The 4,860-nt window shown below is 42.9% G+C and overlaps 1 long non-coding RNA gene across 1 annotated transcript; it reads left to right on the top strand.

The window, feature by feature from the left end:
- Window positions 1-1,924: 1,924 nt before the first annotated feature.
- On the top strand, window positions 1,925-4,860 carry LOC107300445. Its single transcript, XR_001549219.1, has 3 exons — window positions 1,925-2,083; window positions 3,230-3,365; window positions 4,741-4,860. It is a non-coding gene; the product is annotated as an uncharacterized LOC107300445 (long non-coding RNA).

Raw genomic sequence — 4,860 nt, 5'->3', positions numbered from 1 at the left:
ACAGATGGTCTTCCAATGTCAGCCGTGGATCCAGGAGGACTCCCAAGTTGCGGGCCTTCTCTGAGGGGGCCAAAATTTCGCCCCCTATAGTCAGCGATGGGGTCAGCTGACTATGCCGAGGCGCCGGCAGCCACAGCCACTCGGTCTTGGAAGGGTTGAGCCTGAGTCTGTTCCTCCCCATCCAGACCCGTACGGCCTCTGAGGGTGCTGCATTTTGAACTGCATTTTGATTCAAAATCAAAGATTGGATTAACCCTGGATGGGCTTTTATGTAAGTATCTAGGGCAGGGGTAGGCAGCCTTGGCTCTTTTACGACTCGTAGACTTCAACTCCCAGAATTCCTGAGCCAGCCATGCTGAGGGGAAAGGGAGAGGTTTCCAAGCTGAGCCATGCTGGCTCAGGAATTCTGGGAGTTGAAGTCCACGAGTCATAAAAGAGCCAAGGTTGCCTACCCCTCATCTATGGTAACATGACCATATATTTAGAATATTTTTAGAAATATAGAGTCCTAAATGCTTAATGTACAAATGACAAAACTCAATTCTTCATAGCTTTTAAAAGCTAATGGAGTAGCTTTATCCTCCCTCGAGATCTACTAATGCTGATCCCAGTTGTGTTTCTGAAGGAGCTGCCGTATTTTGGCCTCCCTTGGCAACAAATGTTCGGAAAGGTTTTGTTCCCCGCATATCCACCACCGCTCTTGTTTGGAATTTATCCATGCGGTTAGTTCTGATCTTGGCCCCGCTTGCACCGAGCCTCTGCTGTCTTGGTGAACAGCTTTCTAGTGTCAAGAACATTGGCATCCCAAGAAACGAGCTTTGTGTGCTGATGGACCCTTCTCAGGCAGGGCAATGTTTCTGCTGGGCTTCTTCCTCCTCGCTTGAGAGTTTCCATATTCACCTGAAATTTCTGCACATGTTCCTTGGACAGCGCGATTAGCAGGTTCTCCGCATTCTCCGAATGTTCGTAGAGCGCTTGCTTTTTTTTTATGGTCCATCAAGGTGTCCCCTTCAGGTAGGACCCATACGTGGGGCTATTTGTCAAGCGTCATGGAAATCAGGAGATCTGGGCCAGTTCAAATGGTTATAAAGATTTATTGCGAGCTGAAGCGCTCTCCACAAGAATCTGAATTACTAACCGTCAAGGGAAATTAGCGGGAGATAAGGAATTCAAGGTGGGCTGGACTGAAGTCTCTTGTGGGCATGAAGGGACTCGTGATTAATGACACGTTTGACCCTTCCCTCGGGCTCAGCCTCGGTCGTGTCCTATATCCTTATTCCTTAGCTCAGGGGTGTCAAACTCAATTTCACTGAGGGCCGCAGGTGGGGGGGCAGGTGGGTGTGGCCAGAATGGGTGCAGCCTACTGGGTGGGTGTGGATGGAGTGGGTGTGGCTACTGGGTGGGCGTGGCCAGTTCTACATCATTCGCGTCAAGGGTGCCTATGGGGGCCTGGGCAGGAGTGGGACAGATCTGAGGGTCTCTGGCAGAAGGGGGTGGGATTGGGGCAAGTGCCAAGATGGCCATCACAAAATTGTACATTGGCTCCCTCCGGCCGGCCAGGGCCAAGGCAGCGGGGGCCGTTCCCCTCACTGTTTCCAGGATGGCTTCGCGGGCCACATGAAACTACTTCGCGGGCTGCATCCGGCCCCTGGGCCTTGTGTTTGACATGTCCGCCTTAGGTGGTTTTGTGACGTGGATTTCTAGTTCCTAACTGGTGACCTCTTCCGTTGCCTTGTCATTGGGAGATGGATGCAGGAGGAACCATCCGTCCTCCCTGTGTGGCTTCAAGGAAGGAAAGACTCCATCGTTATCCGCTTAGGTAGCCATCCTTGGAACTGAAGAGGACTGAAAGGGCCAGGTTAAATAAGTGTGTAATTACACACCACAAGCGTGCGTCCTTCAGGTCACCATTACCAAATTTGTTTTCTCTTTTGTCTCCGAAGGCTAAAAGGTTTATTAGATCGTGAAAAAGAGGAACTCGCAGAAGCAGAAATCATTAAAGACTCTCCGGATTCCCCAGAGCCGCCCAACAAGAAGCCTCTTGTTGTAATGGAAGACTTGCCAGGGCTGGAAAAAAATAAAGGTACAAGTCCAAATAATTGCAAGGTATCAAAAAAAAAAAGGGGAAGCGATGGCTTATGGAGGGCAATATTTTTATTTATAGCAAAATATACATAGTATACATGCTGGGTGAGCAGAATGTCGGTAAGAGCTGCAGCTAAACTTCTGTTAAGCAAAACATTGCAGATCCAATTCTGCCGATCTAGATCCTGCCTCAACTTAGGGGATGGGTCTTATTCCAGAAAAGTAAGTAGAATTAAATGTTGTTTGGTGTCAGTTTATTACTACACCGTAGCGTTACAGGAAGTCCTCGACTTACCGCCACAATTGAGTCCAAAATTTATGTTGCCAAGCGAGACTTTTGCTAAGTGAATTTTGCCCCGTTTTATGACCTTTCTTGCCACAGTTGTTAAGTGAATCACTGCAATTCTTAATTTAGTAACCTGGTTGTTAAGTGAATCCGGGCCTCCCCCGTTGACTTTGCTTGTCAGAAGGTTGCAAAAGGGGATCACGTGACCCCGGGACACTGCAACCGTCATAAGTACATGCCAGTTGCCAAGCGTCCGAATTTTAATCACGTGACCGTGGGGATGCTGCAACGGTCGTAAGTGCGAAAAATGGTCATAACTCATGTTGTAAGTCAAGGACTACCTGTATAGACTAACATAGATGCTTCTGATTTATACCTTTTTGTCGTACAGAGGCAGTTTTGGTAGTAGATATTTTATTTGTTCATTAATGCCCCGTCCTAGAAAACCTTTCTTCCATATGGGGAGGAGGCCTGGTGTGGAATAACTAAGTCCACTCTGCCTTTTTTCCCCCCATTATTACATTTTCTTAAACTCTGCAGTTGTCATTGTGTTACAGGTCAACAACCAGACTGTCCCTGTAGTTTTCACACGCTGGTGACTGTCCAAAATTGTACTGATAAGGCTTTGTTTTGGATTTTCCCTGGCGTGAAAATAAAAAAAAATAATGTGAATTCTAGATTATTGCTCTTAACACATTGGAGGGGCGATTGTGGATTTGACTACAAAAAGTAAGGCAAATAAGCATACAAACCCAGGAAAAGGACTTTTTTCTTTGGAGTGCAAGTATGAAAGTAAGATTTAAGGATGCAAATTAATGAGGGCTCTTACCTTTTCTTCATTGTTTTTTATTTTTTTAGGGCCAATATCCCTTCTGTCTCTTTGGAGCAACAGGATTAATGCTGCAAATTCTAGAAAACATCAAGAATTTATTGGCCGCTTAAATTCTGTCAACAATAAGGCTGAACTGTATCAACATCTTAAAGAGGAGAATGGGTTTGTATCTCAACATAGCTTGCTACAGGATGCCTGGTTATTTCTGGTTAATAACTTACCTGAAAATTTTGCCCTTAAATACATTAAACTATAATCTTAATAAATAATACGAAGGTAATTGAGCTTCCCTTCTCTTTGTTCAAAATGATGGCATTAAATTATTCTGATAGTGACATCATAGGCACACTTAAGATAAGCATTATGAATAAAGAGCCACATTCTTATTTAGCCTTTGAAAAATTTCAAAGATTTAATTCGTGTAAATATTGTCTTCCAGAGGAATTTTTTATATGGACATTGGTTAATTGATAACAAAAATCTAGTGTATTAGGATACATTTTTCTTCAACTCAGCAGGAATTCCTTTTTTTTTATTAAATTTTTTTATTAATTTTTCAAATAAAATATGAACAAATAGTACAAATATGGTGCATTTCATTAGAAAAACAAACACATAAAAAGCCTATTCCGAAATAATCGGCGTTCCGAATTCTGAATTCTGAATTCTGCATTCCTCAACTTAAACGGTAATTACAGCAAATATTGTAGCTCATTGTAGCCTCTTTCCAACATTTAATATAGTTTCTCTTGTATTTGCAAGTCTTGCTGAAGATCAGCTTATTTCATTTTGCTTCAGAATCACTGAATTTTAGAAATGATAAGTTTATTTCATTAATCGCCAGCACATGACTAAAATAAGTGTTCAGTAAGTACCCATCACAATTAACATTATGGGGAGCGAAGCTGATTGTCTTGTATTATTCTGTGCCAGGGCCAGCCACCTATTATATACAGGTAGTCCTCAACTTACAACGATTCATTTAGTGACCATTCAGAGTTGCAACGGAACAGAAAAAAATGACTTATGAGCGTTTTTCACACTTACGACCGTTGCAGCATCCCCAGGGTCATGTGGTCAAAAATTGGATGCTTGGCAACTGACTCGTACTTATGACGGTTGCAGTATCCCGGGGTGACGTGATCCCCTTTTCTTCCCCAATGGGGAAGCCGGATTCACTTAACAACCATGTTACTAACTTAACAACTGCAGTGATTCACTTAACAGCTCTGGCAAGCGAAGTCGTAAAATGGGACAAAATTCACTTAACAAATGTCTCGCTTAGCAAGGTAAATTTTGGGCTCAATTGTGGTCATAAGCCGAGGACTACCTTTACTTCAGTTCAACAGGAATCTCCAAGCTGGTTCATGTATTCTTCCAACTTATATTCTACCATGCTTTCAACACATAATTTTTAGGACTTTAGGACTCTTTAGTTTTAAAGGAGAAAATAGAAATATGACTGTCAGCCTCGTTTTACGAATTTTAGGTAAATGACAAAGGAATTCATTAACTTTGTACTGTTGATTTGTTTTAGAATGGAAACCACAGAAAATGGAAAACCGAGCCGGCAGTGAATTCTGGGATATAGAGCCGTTTTTGTTCAAGCCTGATCTCTTATCTAACTGTACAGTTCTCTACTTTGATTGCTTTTTAC

This window comes from Protobothrops mucrosquamatus, unplaced genomic scaffold (genome assembly GCF_001527695.2).
Source record: "Protobothrops mucrosquamatus isolate PMUCROS unplaced genomic scaffold, P.Mucros_1.0 scaffold7102, whole genome shotgun sequence".
Lineage (NCBI taxonomy): Eukaryota > Metazoa > Chordata > Lepidosauria > Squamata > Viperidae > Protobothrops > Protobothrops mucrosquamatus.
Note: the sequence above shows the minus strand (reverse complement) of the source record. Positions and strands in the feature narration are given on the sequence as shown.